General features: G+C 47.9%; 1 protein-coding gene across 1 annotated transcript in view; it reads right to left on the bottom strand.

Annotated features, from left to right (window-relative positions):
- The window catches only part of arl15a (ADP-ribosylation factor-like 15a), a 321,282-nt gene that overhangs the window by 50,553 nt on the left and 245,729 nt on the right, over positions 1 to 25,000 (bottom strand). The window lies entirely within an intron of this gene.

Below are 25,000 nucleotides of genomic sequence, written 5' to 3' on the forward strand. Positions count from 1 at the left end.
ACCGAGTCAACATGCATGTGTGTATGTATTGTGTCATTATCCCGTCTATTGTAAAAAAATATATATATAATAATCAAATAAGTTTCTAAATACTTCTACATTAATGAGGATGTTACCACGACTACGGATAATCCTAAATGGTTCGTGAATAACTATGTGTGAGAAAGTTACAGAGGACCTCTACATTTTTGTTGTTGTTGTTTGTATTACTTGTTAAAACAAATCTATTTCTTTGAGCAAATGTATTTTTAGCATACAATATACAGTAGCTCAGTATTTGAATTCTGTATTTTATACAGTCATTTATTCATCTTCTTTATCAAGGAGGTCAAACATTTAGGACCCCACTGTGTATCCTTCCTGAATACATTAGAAAGTCTACTTCCACAAGAGATGTTGAGGAACTTGACAGCAGCGAGGCTCACTTTAGAACTATAAAATCACCAAGCCTAGTGCTCAAGGATCACCTCATTTACAATGAAGGGAATCAAATCAATCAATGTATTGGTAACATACACATCTTTATCAGATATTATTGTGGGATGTAGCGAAACGCTTCGGTTTCCTAGTTCCAACCGTAATATCTGACAATGAACAACAAAAAACAGTGACCCATTCCTGGGACTTTCTACAAGTAAGGAAATATGGACAGGACAGGACAGGGCAGGACAGGGCATCGCAGGACAGGACAGGACAGGGCTGGGCAGGACAGGGCAGGACAGGGAAGGACAGGGCAGGACAGGGCAGGACAGGGCAGGACAGGGCAGGGCAGGACAGGGCAGGGGGGATCACTCATTCATGGTGGGGGGGGGGGGGGGTCACTACAGAAACACTAAACAGTGACTGAAGTGAAAGGTGATGGAAGGAAAAAAGGAGAGGAGGAAGAGAAGGAAAGGAAAGAGAGGAGGAAGAGAAGGAAAGGAAGGTGAGGAGGAAGAGAAGGAAATCAAGGAGAGTAGGAAGAGAAGGAAAGGAAGGAGAGGAGGAAGAGAAGGAAAGGAAGAAGAGGAGGAAGAGAAGGAAAGAGAGGAGGAAGAGAAGGAAAGGAAGAAGAGGAGGAAGAGAAGGAAAGGAAAGGAAAGAGAGGAGGAAGAGTAGGAAAGGAAAGAGAGGAGGAAGAGAAGGAAAGGAAGGAGAGGAGGAAGAGAAGGAAAGATAAGAGGAAGAGAAGGAGAGGAGGAAGAGAAGGAAAGAAAAGAGAGGTACATTGAAGTGTGACTGACTGAAAGACTGGCCATGTCCGACCCTTCCTTTGTGTTCTGAGGTCAGAGTGGTTCATCTCAAATGGCACACAATTCCCTATATAATACACTAGCTTTGATAAAGGCCCTGGGAGTTTGGTATTGGTCAAACGTAGTGCACTATGGAATGAGGTGCCATTTGGAACACAGCCTAGCAGTCTCCGTACTCCCCCAGACCTCATTCAGCCGTGGCTAACAGACCTCATTCAGCCGTGGCTAACAGACCTCATTCAGCCGTGGCTAACAGACCTCATTCAGAGTTAATGTACCAGACAGAGACAGGCCTAATTACTCCCCTATTTTATGCTTTCTGCTCGCCTAAGAAACCCATCCACTCTCCCCTCCCCTCCATTCTCCTCTCCACTCTTCCCTCCACTCCCCTCTCCCCTCCACTCACCTCTCCTCTCCACTTACCTCTCTCCTCCCCTCCCCTCCCATCCACTCTCCCCTCCACTCACCTCTCCCCCCCACTCCCCTCCATTCTCCCCTCCCATCCACTCTCCCCTCCACTCACCTCTCCCCTCCCCTCCATTCTCCCCTCCCCTCCCCTCCCATCCACTCTCCCCTCCACTCACCTCTCCCCCCCACTCCACTCCATTCTCCCCTCCCATCCACTCACCTCTCCCCTCCCATCCACTCTCCCCTCCACTCTTCCCTCCCCTCCACTCACCTCTCCCCTCCATTCTCCTCTCCACTCACCTCTCCCCTCCACTCACCTCTCCCCTCCCCTCCACTCACCCCCCCCCCCCACTCCCCTCCATTCTCCCCTCCCATCCACTCTCCCCTCCACTCACCTCTCCCCTCCCCTCCATTCTCCCCTCCCATCCACTCTCCCCTCTACTCTTCCCTCCCCTCCACTCACCTCTCCCCTCCATTCTCCTCTCCACTCACCTCTCCCCTCCACTCACCTCTCCCCTCCCCTCCATTCTCCTCTCCACTCACCTCTCCCCTCCACTCACCTCTCCCCTCCCCTCCACTCACCTCTCCCCTCCCCTCCATTATCCTCTCCACTCTCCCCTCCCCTCCATTCTCCTCTCCTCTCCACTCACCTCTCCCCTCCATTCTCCTCTCCACTCACCTCTCCCCTCCACTCCCCTCTCCCCTCCACTCTCCTCTCCACTCTCCTCTCCACTCACCTCTCCCCTCCACTCTCCTCTCCACTCCACTCACCACTCCCCTCCATTCTCCTCTCCACTCACCTCACCTCTCCCCTCCCCTCCCCTCCCCTCCCCTCCCCTCCCCTCCCCTCCCCTCCCCTCCCCTCCCCTCCCCTCTCCTCTCCACTCACCTCTCCCATCCACTCTCCCCTCCCTCCACTCACCTCTCCCCTCCCCTCCACTCACCTCTCCCCTCCATTCTCCTCTCCACTCACCTCTCCCCTCCCCTCCACTCACCTCTCCCCTCCATTCTCCTCTCCACTCACCTCTCCCCTCCACTCCCCTCTCCTCTCCACTCCCCTCTCCTCTCCACTCACCTCTCCCCTCCACTGACCTCTCCCCTCCACTCACCTCACCTCTCCTCTCCTCTCCACTCACCTCTCCCCTCCACTCTCCTCTCCACTCACCTCTCCCCTCCACTCACCCCTCCCCTCCCCTCACCTCTCCCCTCTCACCTGTAGTGTTGTTGGTGATAGTCCTAGACCTGTAGTGTTGTTGGTGATAGTCCTAGACCTGTAGTGTTGTTGGTGATAGTCCTATAACTGTAGTGTTGTTGGTGATAGTTCTAGAACTGTAGTGTTGTTGGTGATAGTAACTGTAGTGTTGTTGGTGATAGTCCTAGAACTGTAGTGTTGTTGGTGATAGTCCTAGAACTGTAGTGTATTTGGTGATAGTAACTGTAGTGTTGTTGGTGATAGTCCTAGAACTGTAGTGTTGTTGGTGATAGTCCTAGAACTGTAGTGTTGTTGGTGATAGTCCTAGACCTGTGGTGTTGTTGGTGATAGTCCTAGACCTGTAGTGTTGTTGGTGATAGTCCTAGACATATAGTGTTGTTGGTGATAGTTCTAGAACTGTAGTGTTGTTGGTGATAGTCCTAGACCTGTGGTGTTGTTGGTGATAGTCCTAGAACTGTAGTGTTGTTGGTGATAGTCCTAGACCTGTAGTGTTGTTGGTGATAGTTCTAGAACTGTAGTGTTGTTGGTGATAGTAACTGTAGTGTTGTTGGTGATAGTAACTGTAGTGTTGTTGGTGATAGTCCTAGACCTGTGGTGTTGTTGGTGATAGTCCTAGACCTGTAGTGTTGTTGGTGATAGTCCTAGAACTGTAGTGTTGTTGGTGATAGTTCTAGATCTGTGGTGTTGTTGGTGATAGTCCTAGACCTGTGGTGTTGTTGGTGATAGTCCTAGATCTGTAGTGTTGTTGGTGATAGTTCTAGAACTGTGGTGTTGTTGGTGATAGTCCTAGAACTGTAGTGTTGTTGGTGATAGTAACTGTAGTGTTGTTGGTGATAGTCCTAGAACTGTAGTGTTGTTGGTGATAGTCCTAGAAGTGTAGTGTTGTTGGTGATAGTCCTAGACCTGTGGTGTTGTTGGTGATAGTCCTAGACCTGTAGTGTTGTTGGTGATAGTCCTAGACCTGTAGTGTTGTTGGTGATAGTCCTAGACCTGTAGTGTTGTTGGTGATAGTCCTAGAACTGTAGTGTTGTTGGTGATAGTTCTAGAACTGTGGTGTTGTTGGTGATAGTAACTGTGGTGTTGTTGGTGATAGTTCTAGAACTGTGGTGTTGTTGGTGATAGTAACTGTGGTGTTGTTGGTGATAGTCCTAGAACTGTAGTGTTGTTGGTGATAGTTCTAGAACTGTGGTGTTGTTGGTGATAGTAACTGTGGTGTTGTTGGTGATAGTCCTAGACCTGTAGTGTTGTTGGTGATAGTCCTAGACCTGTAGTGTTGTTGGTGATAGTCCTAGAACTGTAGTGTTGTTGGTGATAGTTCTAGAACTGTGGTGTTGTTGGTGATAGTTCTAGAACTGTGGTGTTGTTGGTGATAGTTCTAGAACTGTGGTGTTGTTGGTGATAGTCCTAGACCTGTAGTGTTGTTGGTGATAGTCCTAGAACTGTAGTGTGTTGGTGATAGTTCTAGAACTGTAGTGTTGTTGGTGATAGTTCTAGAACTGTGGTGTTGTTGGTGATAGTTCTAGAACTGTGCACAGTATGAGCACAGTGAGTTATTTAGTGTAATTAAAAAGTCGAGAATGAGAATAAGGTTGTAAAAGTCTTAAAATGTTGCCACATTTCCTGGAGTTTTCCTGAAATTGGAAGGGAAGAATAAGAAGGGATCCAACATGAAATTCCTCTGAATTTTGTCCATACACCTATAGAAGCTGGTTTCAATTTTCTTCCTCATACGTCTCCAGCTAAGCAGGGCACTTTCTCTTCTCTTCTGACCACCCACCTCTTCCCTAGTGATCATCATCAGTTAGCCCTGAAACGCAAGCAGCAGCACCTCTAAGAGAGAGAGAGAAAGGAAGCGATTCCCAAACCTTCCATAACAAAGCCATCACCTACAGAGAGATGAACCTGGAGAAGAGTCCCCTAAGCAAGCTGGTCCTGGGGCTCTGTTCACAAACACAAACACACCCTACAGAGCCCCAGGACAGCAGCACAATTAGACCCAACCAAATCATGAGAAAACAAAAAGATAATTACTTGACACATTGGAAAGAATTAACAAAAAACAGAGCAAACTAGAATGCTATTTGGCCCTAAACAGAGAGTACACAGTGGCAGAATACCTGACCACTGTGACTGGCCCTAAACAGAGAGTACACAGTGGCAGAATACCTGACCACTGTGACTGACCCTAAACAGAGAGTACATAGTGGCAGAATACCTGACCACTGTGACTGGCCCTAAACAGAGAGTACACAGCGGCAGAATACCTGACCACTGTGACTGGCCCTAAACAGAGAGTACACAGTGGCAGAATACCTGACCACTGTGACTGGCCCTAAACAGAGAGTACACAGCGGCAGAATACCTGACCACTGTGACTGACCCTAAACAGAGAGTACACAGTGGCAGAATACCTGACCACTGTGACTGGCCCTAAACAGAGAGTACACAGTGGCAGAATACCTGACCACTGTGACTGACCCTAAACAGAGAGTACACAGTGGCAGAATACCTGACCACTGTGACTGGCCCTAAACAGAGAGTACACAGTGGCAGAATACCTGACCACTGTGACTGACCCTAAACAGAGAGTACATAGTGGCAGAATACCTGACCACTGTGACTGGCCCTAAACAGAGAGTACACAGCGGCAGAATACCTGACCACTGTGACTGGCCCTAAACAGAGAGTACACAGTGGCAGAATACCTGACCACTGTGACTGGCCCTAAACAGAGAGTACACAGCGGCAGAATACCTGACCACTGTGACTGACCCAAACAGAGAGTACACAGTGGCAGAATATCTGACCACTGTGACTGGCCCTAAACAGAGAGTACACAGCGGCAGAATACCTGACCACTGTGACTGACCCTAAACAGAGAGTACACAGTGGCAGAATACCTGACCACTGTGACTGGCCCTAAACAGAGAGTACACAGTGGCAGAATACCTGACCACTGTGACTGACCCTAAACAGAGAGTACACAGCGGCAGAATACCTGACCACTGTGACTGGCCCTAAACAGAGAGTACACAGTGGCAGAATACCTGACCACTGTGACTGACCCTAAACAGAGAGTACACAGCGGCAGAATACCTGACCACTGTGACTGACCCTAAACAGAGAGTACACAGCGGCAGAATACCTGACCACTGTGACTGACCCTAAACAGAGAGTACACAGTGGCAGAATACCTGACCACTGTGACTGACCCTAAACAGAGAGTACACAGCGGCAGAATACCTGACCACTGTGACTGGCCCTAAACAGAGAGTACACAGTGGCAGAATATCTGACCACTGTGACTGGCCCTAAACAGAGAGTACACAGCGGCAGAATACCTGACCACTGTGACTGACCCTAAACAGAGAGTACACAGTGGCAGAATACCTGACCACTGTGACTGGCCCTAAACAGAGAGTACACAGTGGCAGAATACCTGACCACTGTGACTGACCCTAAACAGAGAGTACACAGCGGCAGAATACCTGACCACTGTGACTGGCCCTAAACAGAGAGTACACAGTGGCAGAATACCTGACCACTGTGACTGACCCTAAACAGAGAGTACACAGCGGCAGAATACCTGACCACTGTGACTGACCCTAAACAGAGAGTACACAGCGGCAGAATACCTGACCACTGTGACTGACCCTAAACAGAGAGTACACAGTGGCAGAATACCTGACCACTGTGACTGACCCTAAACAGAGAGTACACAGCGGCAGAATACCTGACCACTGTGACTGGCCCTAAACAGAGAGTACACAGCGGCAGAATACCTGACCACTGTGACTGACCCTAAACAGAGAGTACACAGCGGCAGAATACCTGTCCACTGTGACTGGCCCTAAACAGAGAGTAACACAGTGGCAGAATAACCTGACCAGCTGTGACTGACCCTAAACAGAGAGTACACAGCGGCAGAATACCTGTCCACTGTGACCTGACCCTAAACAGAGAGTACACAGCGGCAGAATACCTGACCACTGACTGACCCTAAACAGAGAGTACACAGTGGCAGAATACCTGACCACTGTGACTGACCCAAACTTAAGGAAAGCTTTGACTATGTACAGACTCAGTGAGCATAGCCTTGCTATTGAGAAAGGCGCCGTAGACAGACCTGGCTCTCAAGAGAAGACAGGCTATGTGCACACTGCCCACAAAAGGTCCCAACGTATGACCATATTAGAGATATTATATTTCCCTCAGATTACACAGATCCACAAAGAATTCGAAAACAAATCCAATTTTGATAAACTCCCATATCTACTGGGGTGAAATTCCAAAGTGTGCCATCACAGCAGTAAGATTTGTGACCTGTTGCCACGAGAAAGGGCAACCATTTATGCTTATTTATTTTATCTTGTGTACTTTAACAATTTGTACATTGTTACAACACTGTATATATATATCTATATATATATATAATATATATATTATATATATGGCATTTGTAATGTCTTTATTGTTTTGAAACTTCTGTATGTGTAATGTTTACTGTTTCATTTTTATTGTTTATTTCACTTTTGTATAATATCTACCTCACTTGCTTTGGCAATGTTAACACATGTTTCCCATGCCAATAAAGCCCCTTGAATTGAATTGAATTGGAAGAGAGAGAGAGAGAGAGAGAGATAAAGAGAGAGATAAAGAGAGAGAGAGAGAGAGAATGAGAGAGAGAGAGAAGAGAGAGAGAGAGAGAGAGAGAGAGAGAGAGAGAATGAGAGATAGAGAGAGCGGAGAGAGAGAGCGAGAGATGATGGGGGAGAAAGAGATGATAGAGAGACAGAGAGAGGGAGAGAGAGAGAGAGAGAGAGAGAGAGAGAGAGAGAGAGAGAGAGATCATGAGAAGCGAGAGAGAGAGAGAGAGAGAGAGAGAGAGAGAAGAGAGAGAGAGAGAAGAGAGAGGAAGAGGAGAGAGAGAGGAGAGATGATGAGATAGAGAGAGACGAGAATGAGGAGGAGAGTAAGAGGAGAGAGAGAGAGAGAGAATGAGAGATAGAGGGAGAGAGAGAGAGGGGGGGCGAAAGAGAGAGAGATAGAGAGGGGAGAGAAATAGAGAGAGAGAGAGAAAGAGCGATAGAGAGGGGGAGAAATAGAGAGAGATAGAGAGAGGGAGTGAGGGGCGGCAGGTAGCCTAGTGGTTAGAGCCAGTAACCAACCCAACACAGGTAAACCATTGTTTCCCGGTAGGAAATCATTGTAAATAAGAATTTGTTCATAACTGACTTACCTAGTTAACTAAAGGTTACATTTAAAATAAAATGAACTAGATTTTGTGGAGGAGAAAGAGAGAGAGGAGGAGAAAGAAAGAGTGGAGGAGAAATAGAGAGTGGAGGAGAAAGAGAGACTGGAGGAGAAAGAAAGAGTGGAGGAGAAAGAGAGAGGAGGAGAAATAGAGAGTGGAGGAGAAAGAGAGTGTGGAGAGAGAGTGGAGGAGAAAGAAAGAGTGGGAGGAGAGAAAGAGTGGAGAGAAGAAAGAGGAGGAGAAAGAGAAAAGAGAGAGTGGAGGAGAAAGAGAGTGGAGGAGAGAGTGGAGGAGAAAGAGAGAGTGGAGGAGAGAGTGGAGGAGAAGAGAGAGTGGAGAGAAAGAGAGAGGAGGAGAAAGAAAGAGTGGAGGAGAGAGTGGAGGAGAAAGAGAGAGGAGGAGAAAGAGGGAGTGGAGGAGAAAGAGAGAGTGGAGGAGAAAGAGAGAGTGGAGGAGAGAGTGGAGGAGAAAGAGAGAGTGAGGAGAGAGTGGATGAGAAAGAGAGAGTGGAGGAAAAGAGAGAGGGAAAAGAAAAGTGAGGAGAAAGAGAGAGTGGAGGAGAAAGAGAGAGTGGAGGAGAAAGAGAGAGTGGGGGAGAAAGAGAGAGTGGAGGAGAGAGTGGAGGAGAAAGAGAGAGTGGGGGAGAAAGAGAGATTGGAGGAGAGAGTGGAGGAGAAAGAGAGAGTGGGGGAGAAAGAGAGAGTGGTGGAGAAAGAGAGAGTGGGGGAGAAAGAGAGAGTGGGGGAGAAAGAGAGAGTGGGGGAGAAAGAGAGAGTGGAGGAGAAAGAGAGAGTGGAGGCGAAAGAGAGAGTGGAGGAGAAAGACAGAGTGGAGGAGAAAGAGAGAGTGGGGGAGAAAAAGACGGTGGAGGAAAAAGAGAGAGTGGAGGAGAAAGAAAGAGTGGAAAAGAAAGACAGAGTGGAGGAGAAAGAGAGTGGAGGAGAAAGAGAGTGGAGGAGAAAGAGAGAGTGGAGGAGAAAGAGAAAGTGGGGGAGAAAGAGAGAGTGGAGGAGAGAGTGGAGGAGAAAGAGAGAGTGGGGGAGAAAGAGAGATTGGAGGAGAGTGGAGGAGAAAGAAAGAGTGGTGAGAAGAGAGAAAGAGAGAGTGGGAGGAGAAAGAGAGAGTGGAGGAGAAAGAGAGAGGAAGAAAGAGAGAAAGAGAGAGTGGAGGAAGAAAAAGAGTGGAGGAGAGAGTGGAGGAAAAAGAGAGAGTGGAGAAGAGAGTGGAGGAGAAAGAGAGAGTGGAGGAGAAAGAGAGAGTGGAGGAGAAAGAGAGAGTGGAGGAGAAAGAGAGAGTGGAGGAGAGAGTGGAGGAGAAAGAGAGAGTGGAGGAGAGAGTGGAGGAGAAAAGAGAGAGTGGAGGAAGAGTGGATGAGAAAGAGAGAGTGGAGGAGAAAGAGAGAGTGGGGGAGAAAGAGAGAGTGGAGGAGATAGAGAGAGTGGAGGAGAAAGAGAGAGTGGAGGAGAAAGAGAGAGTGGGGGAGAAAGAGAGAGTGGAGGAGAGAGTGGAGGAGAAAGAGAGAGTGGGGGAGAAAGAGAGATTGGAGGAGAGAGTGGAGGAGAAAGAAAGAGTGGGTGAGAAAGAGAGAAAGAGAGAGTGGAGGAGAAAGAGAGAGTGGAGGAGAAAGAGAGAGGAGAGAAAGAGAGAAAGAGGAGTGGAGGAGAAAGAAAGAGTGGAGGAGAGAGTGGAGGAAAAGAGAGAGTGGAGAAGAGATGGAGGAGAAGAGAGAGTGGAGGAGAAAGAGAGAGTGGGAGGAGAGATGGAGGAGAAAGAGGAGTGGAGGAGAGAGTGGAGGAGAAAGAGGAGTGGAGGAGAGAGTGATGAGAAAGAGAGAGGTGGAGAGAAAGAGAGAGTGGGAGGAAAGAGAGAGTGGAGGAGATAGAGAGAGTGGAGGAGAAAGGGAGAGTGGGGGAGAAAGAGAGAGTGGGGGAGAAAGAGGGAGTGGAGGAGAGAGTGGAGGAGAAAGAGAGAGTGTAGGAAAAAGAGAGAGTGTAGGAAAAAGAGAGAGTGGGGAGAAAGAGAGTGGAGGAGAAAGAGAGAGTGGAGAGAAAAGAGAGAGGGAGGAGAAAGGGAGAGTGGGGGAGAAAAGAGAGTGGAGGGGAAGAGAGAGTGGGGAAAAAGAGAGTGGAAGAGAAAGACAGAGTGAGGAGAAAGAGTGGAGAGAAAGAGAGTGGAGAGAAAGAGAGTGGAGGAGAAAGAGAGGTGGAGGAGAAAGAGAGAGTGGGGGAGAAAGAGAGATTGGAGGAGAGAGTGAAGGAGAAAGAAAGAGTGGGTGAGAAAGAGAGAAAGAAGAGTGGAGGAGAAAGAGAGAGTGGAGGAGAAAGAGAGAGTGGAGGAGAGAGTGGAGGAGAAAGAGAGAGTGGGAAGAGAGTGGAGGAGAAGAGAGAGTGGGAGGAGGAGTGGAGGAAAAGAGAGAGTGGAGGAGAGAGTGGAGGAGAAAGAAGAGTGGAGGAGAGAGTGGATGAGAAAGAGAGAGTGGAGGAGAGAGTGGATGAGAAAGAGAGAGTGGAGGAGAAAGAGAGAGTGGGGGAGAAAGAGAGAGTGGAGGAGAAAGAGAGAGTGGAGGAGAAAGAGAGAGTGGAGGAGAAAGGGAGAGTGGGGGAGAAAGAGAGAGTGGAGGAGAAAAGAGAGAGTGGAGGAGAGAGTGGGAGGAGAAAGAGAGAGTGTAGGAAAAAGAGAGAGTGGAGGAGAAAGAAAGACTGGAGGAAGAGTGGAGGAGAAAGAGAGAGTGGAGGAGAAGAGAGAGAGTGGAGGAGAAACGAGAGTGGAGGAGAAAGAGAGAGTGGGGAGAAAGAGAGAGTGGAGGAGAAAGAGAGAGTGGAGGAAAAGAAAAGTGGAGGAAAAGAAAGGTGGAGGAGAAAGAGAGAGTGGAGGAGAAAGAGAGAGTGGGGGAGAAAGAGAGAGTGGGGGAGAAAGAAAGAGTGGAGGAGAGAGTGGAGGAGAAAGAGAGAGTGGAGGAGAAAGAGAGAGTGGAGGAGAAAGCGAGAGTGGAGGAGAAAGAGAGAGTGGGGGAGAAAGAGAGAGTGGAGGAGAAAGAGAGAGTGGGGAGAAAGAGAGAGTGATGAGAAAGAGAGAGTGGAGGAGAGAGTGGAGGAGAAAGAGAGAGTGGAGGAAAAAGGGAGAGTGGAGGAGAAAGAGAGTGGAGGAGAAAGAAAGAGTGGAGGAAAAGAGAGAGTGGAGGAGAAAGAGAGAGTGGGGGGAAAAGAGAGAGTGGAGGAGAAAGACAGAGTGGAGGCGAAAGAGAGAGTGGAGGAGAAAGAGAGAGGAGGAGAAAGAGAGAGTGGAGGAGAAAGAGAGTGGAGGAGAAAGAGAGAGTGGAGGAGAAAGAGAGAGTGGAGGAGAAAGAGAGAGTGGAGGAGAAAGAGAGAGTGGGGAAAAAGGAGAGTGGAGGAGAGTGGAGGAGAAAGAGAGAGTGGGGAGAAAGAGAGAGTGGAGGAGAGAGTGGATGAGAAAGAGAGAGTGGAGGAGAAGAGAGAGTGGGGGAGAAAGAGAGAGTGGAGGAGAAAAGAGAGTGGAGGAAAGAAGAGTGGAGGAGAAAGAGAGAGTGGAGGAGAAAGAGAGAGTGGAGGAGAAAGGGAGAGTGGGGAGAAAGAGAGAGGAGGAGAAAGAGAGAGTGAGGAGAAAGAAGAGTGGAGGAGAAGACGAGTGGAGGGAAAGAGAGAGTGGTGGAGAAAAAGATGGTGGAGGAAAAAGAGAGAGTGGAGGAGAAAGAAAGAGTGGAAGAGAAAGAGAGTGGAGGAGAAAGAGAGTGGAGAGAAAGAAGAGTGGAGAGAAGAGAGAGTGGTGGAGAAAGAGAGAGTGGAGGAGAAAGAGAGAGTGGGGGAGAAAGAGAGAGTGGAGGAGAGGTGGAGGAGAAAGGAGAGAGGGGGGAAAGAGAGATTGGAGGAGAGAGTGGAGGAGAAAGAAAGAGTGGTGAGAAAGAGAGAAAGAGAGAGTGGAGGAGAAAGAGAGAGTGGAGGAGAAAGAGAGAGGAAGAGAAAGAAAGAGAGAGTGGAGGAGAAAGAAAGAGTGGAGGAGAGCGTGGAGGAGAAAGAGAGAGTGGAGAAGAGAGTGGAAGGAGAAAGAGAGAGTGGAGGAGAAAGAGAGAGTGGAGGAGAGAGTGGAGGAGAAAGAAAGAGTTGGTGAGAAAGAGAGAAGAGAAGGTGGGGAGAAAGAGAGAGTGGGGGAAAAGAGAGAGTGGAGGAGAAAGAGAGTGGAGGAGAAAGAAAGAGTGGGGGAGAACGAGAGATTGGAGGAGAGAGTGGAGGAGAAAGAGAGAGTGGAGAGAAAGAGAGGGGGGGGGAAAGGGAGAGTGGAGGAGAAAGAGAGAGTGGGGAGAAAGAGAGAGTGAGGAGAAAGAGAGTGGAGGAGAAAGAAAGAGTGGAGNCCTGACCACTGTGGACTGGCCTAAACAGAGAGACACAGCGGCAGAATACCTGACCACTGTGACTGACCCTAAACAGAGAGTACACAGTGGCAGAATACTTGACCACTGTGACTGGCCCTAAACAAGAGGAGTACAACATGGCAGAATACCTGACCACTGTGACTGACCCTAAACAGAGAGTACACAAGTGGCAGAAATACCTGACCACTGTGACTGGCCTAAACAGAGAGTACACAGTGGCAGAAATACTGACCACTGTGACTGACCCTAAACAGAGAGTACATAGTGGCAGAATACCTGACCACTGTGACTGGGCCCTAAACAGAGAGTTACAACAGCAGGCAGAATACCTGACCACTGTGACTGGCCTAAACAGAGAGTACACAGTGGCAGAATACCTGACCACTGACTGGCCCTAAACAGAGAGTACACAGCGGCAAATACCTGACCACTGTGACTGACCCAAACAAGAGAGAGTACACAGTGGCAGAATATCTGACCACTGTGACTGGGCCCTAAACAGAGAGTACACAGCGGCAGAATACCTGACCACTGTGACTTGACCCTAAACAGAGAGGTTACACAGTGGCAGAATACCTGACCACTGTGACTGGCCCTAACAGAGAGTACACAGTGGCAGAATACCTGACCACTGTGACTGACCCTACAAGAGAGGAGTACACAGCGGCAGAATACCTGACCACTGTGACTGGCCCTAAACAGAGAGTACACAGTGGCAGAATACCTGACCACTGTGACTGACCCTAAAACAGAGAGTACAACAGCGGCAGAATACCTGACCACTGTGACTGACCCTAAACAGAAGATACACAGCGGCAGAATACCCTGACCACTGTGACTGGACCCTAAACAGAGAGTACACAGTGGCAGAAATACCTGACCACTTGTGACTGACCCTAAACAGAGAGTACACACAGCGGCCAGAATACCTGACCACTGTGACTGGCCCTAACAGAGAGTACACAGTGCAGAAGATATCTGACCACTGTGGACTGGCCCTAAACAGAGAGTACCACAGCGGCAGAATACCTGACCCACTGTGACTGACCCTAAACAGAGAGTACACAGTGGCAGATTAACCTGACCACTGTGACTGGCCCTAAACAGAGAGTACACAGTGGGCAGAATACCCCTGACCACTGTGACTGACCCTAAACAGAGAGTACACCAGCGGCAGAATACCTGACCACTGTGACTGGCCTAAACAGAGTACACAGTGGCAGAATACCTGACCACTGTACTGACCCTAAACAGAGAGACACAGCGGCAGAATACCTGACCACTGTGACTGACCTAAACAGAGAGTACACAGCCGGCAGAATACCTGACCACTGTGACTGACCCTAAAACAGAGAGTACACAGTGCAGAATACCTGACCACTGGACTGACCCTAAACGGAGAGTACACAGCGCAGAATACCTGACCACTGTGATGTGGCCTAAACAGAGAGTACCACGCGGGCAGAAACCTGACCACTGTGACTGACCCTAAACAGAGAGTACACAGCGGCAGAATACCTGTCCACTGTGACTGGCCCTAAACAGAGAGTACACAGTGGCAGAATACCTGACCACTGTGACTGACCTAAACAGAGAGTACACAGCGGCAGAAAATACCTGTCCACTGTGACTGACCCTAAACAGAGAGTCACACAGCGGCAGATACCTGACCACTGACTGACCCTAAACAGAGAGTACACAGTGGCAGAATACCTGACCACTGTGACTGACCCAAACTTAAGGAAAGCTTTGACTATGTACAGACTCAGTGAGCATAGCCTTGCTATTGAGAAAGGCCGCCGTAGACAGACCTGGCTCTCAAGAGAAGACAGGCTATGTGCACACTGCCCACAAAATGTCCAACGTATGACCATATTAGAGATATATATTTCCCTCAGATTACACAGATCCACAAAAGAATTCGAAAACAAATCCAATTTTGAATAAACTCCCATATCTACTGGGTGAAATTCCAAAGTGTTGCCATCACAGCAGTAAGATTTGTGACCTGTTGCCACGAGAAAAGGGCAACCATTTATGCTTATTTATTTTATCTTGTGTACTTTAACAATTTGTACATTGTTACAACACTGTATATATATATCTATATATATATATTATATATATATATTATATATGGCATTTGTAATGTCTTTATTGTTTGAAACTTCTGTATGTGTAAATGTTACTGTTCATTTTTATTGTTTATTTCACTTTTGTATAATATCTAACCTCACTTGCTTTGGCATGTTAACACATGTTTCCCATTGCCAATAAAGCCCCTTGAATTGAATTGAATTGAAGAGAGGGAGAGAAGAGAGATAAAGAGAGAGATAAAGAGAGAGAGAGAGAGAGAATGAGAGAGAGAGAGAGGAGAGGAGAGAGGAGAGAGCAGAGAAGAGAGAGAGAGAATGAGAGATAGAGGAGAGCGAGGAGAGGGGAGAGCGAGGAGAGAGAGGGGGGAGAAAGAGAGATAGGAGAGACAGAGAGAGGAGAGAGAGAGAGAGAGAGAGAGAGAGGAGAGAGAGAGGAGAAGAGAGAGATCATGAGGAGCGAGAGAGAGGAGAGAGAGAGAGAGAGGAGAGAGAGAGAGAGAGAGAGAGAGAGAGAGAGAGAGAGAAGAGAGAGAGAATGAGAGATAGAGAGAGAGAGAATGAGGAGAGAGATAGAGAGAGAGAGAGAGAGAGAATGAGAGATAGAGGGAGAGAGAGAGAGGGGGGAGAAAGAGAGAGAGATAGAGAGGGGAGAGAAATAGAGAGAGAGAGAGAAAGAGCGATAGAGAGGGGGAGAAATAGAGAGAGATAGAGAGAGGGAGTGAGGGGCGGCAGGTAGCCTAGTGGTTAGAGCCAGTAACCAACCCAACACAGGTAAACCATTGTTTCCCGGTAGGAAATCATTGTAAATAAGAATTTGTTCATAACTGACTTACCTAGTTAACTAAAGGTTACATTTAAAATAAAATGAACTAGATTTTGTGGAGGAGAAAGAGAGAGAGGAGGAGAAAGAAAGAGTGGAGGAGAAATAGAGAGTGGAGGAGAAAGAGAGACTGGAGGAGAAAGAAAGAGTGGAGGAGAAAGAGAGAGGAGGAGAAATAGAGAGTGGAGGAGAAAGAGAGTGTGGAGGAGAGAGTGGAGGAGAAAGAAAGAGTGGAGGAGAAAGAAAGAGGTGGAGGAGAAAGAAAGAGGAGGAGAAAGAGAGAAAGAGAGAGTGGAGGAGAAAGAGAGAGTGGAGGAGAGAGTGGAGGAGAAAGAGAGAGTGGAGGAGAGAGTGGAGGAGAAAGAGAGAGTGGAGGAGAAAGAGAGAGGAGGAGAAAGAAAGAGTGGAGGAGAGAGTGGAGGAGAAAGAGAGAGGAGGAGAAAGAGGGAGTGGAGGAGAAAGAGAGAGTGGAGGAGAAAGAGAGAGTGGAGGAGAGAGTGGAGGAGAAAGAGAGAGTGGAGGAGAGAGTGGATGAGGAAGAGAGAGTGGAGGAGAAAGAGAGAGGGGAGGAGAAAGAAAAGTGGAGGAGAAAGAGAGAGTGGAGGAGAAAGAGAGAGTGGAGGAGAAAGAGAGAGTGGGGGAGAAAGAGAGAGTGGAGGAGAGAGTGGAGGAGAAAGAGAGAGTGGGGGAGAAAGAGAGATTGGAGGAGAGAGTGGAGGAGAAAGAGAGAGTGGGGGAGAAAGAGAGAGTGTGTGGAGAAAGAGAGAGTGGGGAGAAAGAGAAAGAGAGAGTGGGGGAGAAAGAGAGAGTGGGGGAGAAAGAGAGAGTGGAGGAGAAGAGAGAGTGGAGGGCGAAAGAGAGAGTGGAGGAGGAGGAGAAAGACAGAGTGGAGGAGAAAGAGAGAGTGGGGGGAGAAAAAGACGGTGGAGGAAAAAGAGAGAGTGGAGGAGAAAGAAAGAGTGGAAAAGAAAGACAGAGTGGAGGAGAAAGAGAGTGGAGGAGAAAGAGAGTGGAGGAGAAAGAGAGAGTGGAGGAGAAAGAGAAAGTGGGGGAGAAAGAGAGAGTGGAGGAGAGAGTGGAGGAGAAAGAGAGAGTGGGGGAGAAAGAGAGATTGGAGGAGAGAGTGGAGGAGAAAGAAAGAGTGGGTGAGAAAGAGAGAAAGAGAGAGTGGAGGAGAAAGAGAGAGTGGAGGAGAAAGAGAGAGGAAGAGAAAGAGAGAAAAAGAGAGAGTGGAGGAGAAAGAAAGAGTGGAGAGAGAGTGGAGGAAAAAGAGAGAGTGGAGAAGAGAGTGGAGGAGAAGAGAGAGAGGAGGAGAGAGAAAGAGAGAGTGGAGAGAAAGAGAGAGTGGAGGAGAAAGAGAGAGTGGAGGAGAGAGTGGAGGAGAAAGAGAGAGTGGAGGAGAGAGTGGAGGAGAAAGAGAGAGTGGAGGAGAGAGTGGATGAGAAAGAGAGAGTGGAGGAGAAAGAGAGAGTGGGGGAGAAAGAGAGAGTGGAGGAGATAGAGAGAGTGGAGGAGAAAGAGAGAGTGGAGGAGAAAGAGAGAGTGGGGGAGAAAGAGAGAGTGGAGGAGAGAGTGGGAGGAGAAAGAGAGGTGGGGGAGAAAGAGAGATTGGAGGAGAGAGTGGAGGAGAAAGAAAGAGTGGGTGAGAAAGAGAGAAAGAGAGAGTGGAGGAGAAAGAGAGAGTGGAGGAGAAAGAGAGAGGAAGAGAAAGAGAGAAAGAGAGAGTGGAGGAGAAAGAAAGAGTGGAGGAGAGAGTGGAGGAAAAAGAGAGAGTGGAGAAGAGAGTGGAGGAGAAAGAGAGAGTGGAGGAGAAAGAGAGAGTGGAGGAGAGAGTGGAGGAGAAAGAGAGAGTGGAGGAGAGAGTGGAGGAGAAAGAGAGAGTGGAGGAGAGAGTGGATGAGAAAGAGAGAGTGGAGGAGAAAGAGAGAGTGGGGGAGAAAGAGAGAGTGGAGGAGAAAGAGAGAGTGGAGGAGAAAGGGAGAGTGGGGGAGAAAGAGAGAGAGTGGGGGAGAAAGAGGGAGTGGAGGAGAGAGTGGAGGAGAAAGAGAGAGTGTAGGAAAAAGAGAGAGTGTAGGAAAAAGAGAGAGTGGGGGAGAAAGAGAGAGTGGAGGAGAAAGAGAGAGTGGAGGAGAAAGAGAGAGTGGAGGAGAAAGGGAGAGTGGGGGAGAAAGAGAGTGGAGGGGAAAGAGAGAGTGGGGGAGAAAGAGAGAGTGGAAGAGAAAGACAGAGTGGAGGAGAAAGAGAGTGGAGGAGAAAGAGAGTGGAGGAGAAAGAGAGTGGAGGAGAAAGAGAGAGTGGAGGAGAAAGAGAGAGTGGGGGAGAAAGAGAGATTGGAGGAGAGAGTGAAGGAGAAAGAAAGAGTGGGTGAGAAAGAGAGAAAGAGAGAGTGGAGGAGAAAGAGAGAGTGGAGGAGAAAGAGAGAGTGGAGGAGAGAGTGGAGGAGAAAGAGAGAGTGGAGAAGAGAGTGGAGGAGAAAGAGAGAGTGGAGGAGAGAGTGGAGGAGAAAGAGAGAGTGGAGGAGAGAGTGGAGGAGAAAGAGAGAGTGGAGGAGAGAGTGGATGAGAAAGAGAGAGTGGAGGAGAGGTGGATGAGAAAGAGAGAGTGAGGAGAAAGAGAGAGTGGGGAGAAAAGAGAGAGTGGAGGAGAAAGAGAGAGTGGAGGAGAAAGAGAGAGTGGAGGAGAAAGGGAGAGTGGGGGAGAAAGAGAGAGTGGAGGAGAAAGAGAGAGTGGAGGAGAGAGTGGAGGAGAAAGAGAGAGTGTAGGAAAAAGAGAGAGTGGAGGAGAAAGAAAGACTGGAGGAGAGAGTGGAGGAGAAAGAGAGAGGTGGAGGAGAGAAGAGAGAGTGGAGGAGGAAAGCGAGAGTGGAGGAGAAAGAGAGAGTGGGGGAGAAAGAGAGAGTGGAGGAGAAGAGAGAGTGGAGAGAAAGAAGACGTGGAGGAGAAGAAAGAGTGGAGGAGAAGAGAGGGAGGAAAGAGAGAGCTGGAGGGAGAAAGAGAAGTGGGAGGAGAAAGAGAGAGTGGGGGAGAAAGAAAGAGTGGAGGAGAGAGTGGAGGAGAAAGAGAGAGTGGAGGAGAAAGAGAGAGTGGAGGAGAAAGCGAGAGTGGAGGAGAAAGAGAGAGTGGGGGAGAAAGAGAGAGTGGAGGAGAAAGAGAGAGTGGGGGAGAAAGAGAGAGTGGATGAGAAAGAGAGAGTGGAGGAGAGAGTGGAGGAGAAAGAGAGAGTGGAGGAAAAAGGGAGAGTGGAGGAGAAAGAGAGTGGAGGAGAAAGAAAGAGTGGAGGAGAAAGAGAGAGTGGAGGAGAAAGAGAGAGTGGGGGAGAAAGAGAGAGTGGAGGAGAAAGACAGAGTGGAGGCGAAAGAGAGAGTGGAGGAGAAAGAGAGAGGAGGAGAAAGAGAGAGTGGAGGAGAAAGAGAGTGAGGAGAAAGAGAGAGTGGAGGAGAAAGAGAGTGGAGGAGAAAGAGAGTGGAGGAGAAAGAGAGAGTGGGGGGGAAAAAAGAGAGAGTGGAGGAGAGAGTGGAGGAGAAAGAGAGAGTGGGGGAGAAAGAGAGAGTGGAGGAGAGAGTGGATGAGAAAGAGAGAGTGGAGGAGAAAGAGAGAGTGGGGGAGAAAGAGAGAGTGGAGGAGAAAGAGAGAGTGGAGGAGAAAGAGAGAGTGGAGGAGAAAGAGAGAGTGGAGGAGAAAGAGAGAGTGGAGGAGAAAGGGAGAGTGGGGGAGAAAGAGAGAGGAGGAGAAAGAGAGAGTGGAGGAGAAAGAAAGAGTGGAGGAGAAAGACAGAGTGGAGGAGAAAGAGAGAGTGGTGGAGAAAAAGATGGTGGAGGAAAAAGAGAGAGTGGAGGAGAAAGAAAGAGTGGAAGAGAAAGAGAGTGGAGGAGAAAGAGAGTGGAGGAGAAAGAGAGAGTGGAGGAGAAAGAGAGAGTGGTGGAGAAAGAGAGAGTGGAGGAGAAAGAGAGAGTGGGGGAGAAAGAGAGAGTGGAGGAGAGAGTGGAGGAGAAAGAGAGAGTGGGGGAGAAAGAGAGATTGGAGGAGAGAGTGGAGGAGAAAGAAAGAGTTGGTGAGAAAGAGAGAAAGAGAGAGTGGAGGAGAAAGAGAGAGTGGAGGAGAAAGAGAGAGGAAGAGAAAGAGAGAAAGAGAGAGTGGAGGAGAAAGAAAGAGTGGAGGAGAGAGTGGAGGAGAAAGAGAGAGTGGAGAAGAGAGTGGAGGAGAAAGAGAGAGTGGAGGAGAAAGAGAGAGTGGAGGAGAGAGTGGAGGAGAAAGAAAGAGTGGGTGAGAAAGAGAGAAAGAGAGAGTGGAGGAGAAAGAGAGAGTGGGGGGAAAAGAGAGAGTGGAGGAGAAAGAGAGTGGAGGAGAAAGAAAGAGTGGGGGAGAAAGAGAGATTGGAGGAGAGAGTGGAGGAGAAAGAGAGAGTGGAGGAGAAAGAGAGGGTGGGGGGGAAAGGGAGAGTGGAGGAGAAAGAGAGAGTGGGGGAGAAAGAGAGAGTGGAGGAGAAAGAGAGTGGAGGAGAAAGAAAGAGTGGAGGAGAAAGAGAGAGTGGAGGAGAAAGAGAGAGTGGAGGAGAAAGAGAGAGGCGCCACTTCAGTGTTGGGAGTATTTCAAGTGTTTTTGGAAGTGATCGTGGACAATAGGATCCTCAGCGGCTAAGTGACTCTTAGCAGCGGCCCCTAATTCCTCTGAAGTAGCTTATTCACCTATCCCTCTCTCTCTCCCCTCTCTCTCTCTCTCTCTCTCTCTCTCCCCTCTCTCTTTCTCTCTCTCTCTCCCTCCCTCTCTCTCTCTTTCTGTCGCCCTCTCTTTCTCTCTCTCTCCCCTCTCCCTCTCTCTCTCTCTCCTTCCCTACTACTATACAGTGAAGGGTCTCACATAGGTTTTGCCTTGTAAGCCAGGGAGGCGGCTGGGTTAGACGCTAGGAGTTGAGAGCTGGCATGGAGAGAGAGAGGGCCACAGGTTTGGCAAGCCACGGTGCATTCCCAGACCCCAGGCAGTTAATATGGAGTTGTTGTTTTGGTGCAGAGGAGCTGAGAGGCAGTGGGGGATGGCCAGACATGGCTAGACTGGAAGGACAGTGGGGGACAGAGAGACAGGACAGACTGAGACGAGAGTGGGGGACAGAGAGACAGGACAGACTGAGAGGAGAGTGGGGGACAGAGAGACATGCCAGACTGAGAGGAGAGTGGGGGACAGAGAGACAGGACAGACTGAGAGGAGAGTGGGGGACAGAGAGACAGGCCAGACAGGGACAGAATGAGAGGAGAGTGGGGGACAGCGAGACAGGCCAGACAGGGACAGACAGAGAGGAGAGTGCTGGACAGAGAGACAGGCCAGACAGGGCCAGACTGAGAGGAGAGTGCTGGACAGAGAGACAGGCCAGACAGGGACAGACTGAGTGACAGTGAGGGACAGAGAAACAGGCCAGACAGAGACAGAGTGAGAGGAGAGTGGGAGACAGAGAGACAGGCCAGATAGGGACAGACTGAGAGGAGAGTGGGGGACAGAGGGGGAGATAGAGAGACTGAGAGGAGAGTGGGGGACATGGACAGACTGAGAGGAGAGTGGGGGACATGGACAGACTGAGAGGAGAGTGGGGGACATGGACAGACAGAGGAGAGTGGGGGACATAGACAGACTGAGAGGAGAGTGGGGGACATGGACAGACTGAGAGGAGAGTGGGGGACATGGACAGACTGAGAGGAGAGTGGGGGACATAGACAGACTGAGGAGGGTGGGGGACATGGACAGACTGAGAGGAGAGTGGGGGACATGGACAGACTGAGAGGAGAGTGGGGACATGGATGGACAGACTGAGAGGAGAGTGGGGGACATGGACAGACTGAGAGGAGAGTGGGGGACAGAGGGAGACATGGACAGACTGAGAGGAGAGTGGGGGACTGAGAGGACAATGGGGGACAGAGAAACGGGCCAGACAGGGACAGACTGAGAGGAGAGTGGGAGACAGAGAGACAGGCCAGACAGGGACAGACTGAGAGGAGAGTGGGGGACATGGACAGACTGAGAGGAGAGTGGGGGACTAAGAGGAGAGTGGGGGACTGAGAGGAGAGTGGGAGACAGAGAGACAGGCCAGACAAGGACAGACTGAGAGGAGAGTGGGAGACAGAGAGACAGGCCAGACAGGGACACTATGAGCTTTTATTTCCACTTGTTCTAATGTTGTCTTTTTGGTCTCGTCTCCTTCGCTCCTTCTGTGCTGTGCACCTTCCCATTTGCACCAGAGATCTGTATACACCAAGCCCTCCCCCGTTACTCACACCAAGCCCCTCCACCCCACTCTCACACCAAGCCCCTCCCCCCTGTCTCTCTCACCAAGCCCCCCTGCCTCTCCAAAATAACCCATAGAAACACACCAAGCCCCCCCCCCATCTCTCACACCAAGTCCCTCCCCCCGTTACTCACACCAAGCCCCTCCCCCCGTTACTCACACCAAGCCCCTCCCCCGTTACTCACACCAAGCCCCTCCACCCCACTCTCACACCAAGCCCCTCCCCCCTGTCTCTCTCACCAAGCCCCCCCTGTCTCTCACACCAAGCCCCTCCCCCCGTTACTCACACCAAGCCCCTCCACCCTGCCTCTCACACCAAGCCCCTCCCCCCGTTACTCACACCAAGCCCCTCCACCCTGTCTCTCACACCAAGCCCCTCCCCCTTCTCTCACACCAAGCCCCTCCCCCTTCTCTTACTCCAAGCCCCTCCCCCCTTTCTCTCACAAAGATTTGCGATCTCTTCTTCCTCTCTGACAAGCAGTTTCAACTCGCTAATTTGCATTATAGGTTTGGTCCAACATTGGTCATATAGACGCCGAAACACATTGAGACATAATTTTACTGTAATAGAGGGGAACCGCTCGCAGCATTTTGGACAAAGACTGTTATACTAGCTGTCTAGTCTGTTATTTTATAAATGTACCATAAGTATAAAACTCCTTCTCAATCTGATAAATAAGGTAGGCCACTTGATTTCAACATCTGAACAAAAGGGGACAGGCTAGCCTGCTGTTCAAACAGACACAGGCAGCAGGGTGTGTTCAGAACAATTCAACTGTTCTACCTTGTTTGCAAGCAGACAGATCCACATTGGCTACACTTGAAATATGAGGATAAGTTTGCTGCTACTCACGATCAAGTGGGCTTGTGCTTGAGAGAGTGTTTGTGAGAACTGTGTTCATTTGACATAATGCCTGCTACGATAAATCCGTCATTATGCATGGTTCTGGTTACATTTGTGACCAAAAAAAAGGAAATTTTCATAGCAGGTTAAATTATAATTTTGATCAAATAATTACATTATTAGTGGGTTTTATGGTTGTGAAAGGCATATATTTATCCTGGGTATAATATCACAAGCTCTGAATTCATTAGATTACAGCTAACTGTTTAAAATGGAGTGGATTTGACCTTTAATTGAACAACAAAGCTTATTTAGAGAAAAATTAAATCTAACTATATATATTAAATCTAGCTATATATATATTAAATCTAGCTATATATATATTAAATCTAGCTATATATATATTAAATCTAGCTATATATATTAAATCTAACTATATTAAATCGAACTATATATATTAAATGTAACTATATTTATTAAATCTAACTATATATAATAAATCTAGCTATATAGATTAAATATATATTAAATCCAACTATATTAAATCTAGCTATATATATTAAATCTAACTATATATATTAAATCTAACTATATTAAATCTAACTATATATATTAAATCTAACTATATTAAATCTAACTATATATATTAAATCTAGCTATATAGATTAAATATATATTAAATCCAACTATATTAAATCTAGCTATATATATTAAATCTAACTATATATATTAAATCTAACTATATATATTAAATCTAACTATATTAAATCTAACTATATATATTAAATCTAACTATATTAAATCTAACTATATATATTAAATCTAACTATATTAAATCTAACTATATATATTAAATCTAGCTATGTCACGCCCTGGTCAAAGTATTTTGTGTTTGTCTTTGTGTATTGGGTCAGGCCAGGGTGTGGCATGGGGTTTTTGTAATTGTGATGTGTTTGTCTTGGGGTTTTGGTGGTGGTATTGGGATTGTAGCTTAATGGGTTATCTAGCAAAGTCTATGGCTGTCTGGAGTGGTTCTCAATCAGAGGCAGGTGTTTATCGTTGTCTCTGATTGGGAACCATATTTAGGCAGCCATATTCTTTGAGTTTGTCGTGGGTGATTGTCCTTAGTGTCTTTGTTCCTGTCGCTGTGTTAGTTGACAAGTATAGGCTGTTTTGGTTTTCGTTACGTTTATTGTTTTGTAGTGTTTGTGTTATTTCGTGTTTACGTTTGTTTTGATTAAAAATGGATCGCAATCTACATCGCAAATCTAACTATATATAATAAATCTAGCTATATATATTAAATATATATTAAATCTAGCTATATATAAACATCTTCTCAATTCAGAGGTTGAATGCCTGCTCTTCGCAGATGACCTGTGCCTTCTGTCACCCACAGCACAGCCTGGAGGACCTGCTAGAGCAGTTCTGTCAGACCTGGGCCCTGCCAGTAAATGGCCTGGTGTCAAGAAGGGCAGCAAAGAAGCCACTTCTCTCCAGGAAAAACATCAGGGACAGACTGATATTCTGCAAAAGGTACAGGGATTGGACTGCTGAGGACTGGGGTAAAGTCATTTTTCTCTGATGAATCCCCTTTCCAATTGTATGGGGCATCCGGAAAAAAGCTTGTCCGGAGAAGACAAGGTGAGCGCTACCATCAGTCCTGTGTCATGCCAACAGTAAAGCATCCTGAGACCATTCATGTGTTGGGTTGCTTCTCAGCTAAGGAAGTGGGCTCACTCACAATTTTGCCTAAGAACACAGCCATGAATAAAGAATGGTACCAACACATCCTCCGAGAGCAACTTCTCCCAACCATCCAGGAACAGTTTGGTGATGAACAATGCCTTTTCCAGCATGATGGAGCACCTTGCCATAAGGCAAAAGTGATAACTAAGTGGCTCAGGGAACAAAACATCGATATTTTGGGTCCATTGTCAGGAAACTCCCCGGACCTGAATCCCATTGAGAACTTGTGGTCAATCCTCAAGAGGCAGGTGGACAAAGAAAACCCACGAATTCTGACAAACTCCAAGCATTGATTATGCAAGAATGGGTTGCCATCAGTCAGGATGGGGCCCAGAAGTTAATTGACAACGTGCCAGGGGGAATTGCATAGGTCTTGAAAAAGAAGGGTCAACACTGCAAATATTGACTCTTTGCATCAACTTCATGTAATTCTCAATAAAAGCCTTTGACACTTATGAAATGCTTGTAATCATACTTCAGTATTCCATAGTAACATCTGACAAAAATATGTAAAGACACTGAAGCAGCAAACGTTGTGGAAATTAATATTTGTGTCATTCTCTAAACTTCTGGCCACCACTGTACATTGTTATCATACCAATAAAACAAATTGAATTGAGTTGAGTTGAGTTGAATTGAGTTGAATTGAATTAAGTTGAATTGAATTGAGTTGAGTTGAGGGAGAATAAGAGCTGTAACATGTTGGCCAGGCAGAGTACTTAATATA

This window comes from Oncorhynchus kisutch, linkage group LG8 (genome assembly GCF_002021735.2).
Source record: "Oncorhynchus kisutch isolate 150728-3 linkage group LG8, Okis_V2, whole genome shotgun sequence".
NCBI classification, from domain to species: Eukaryota; Metazoa; Chordata; class Actinopteri; order Salmoniformes; family Salmonidae; genus Oncorhynchus; species Oncorhynchus kisutch.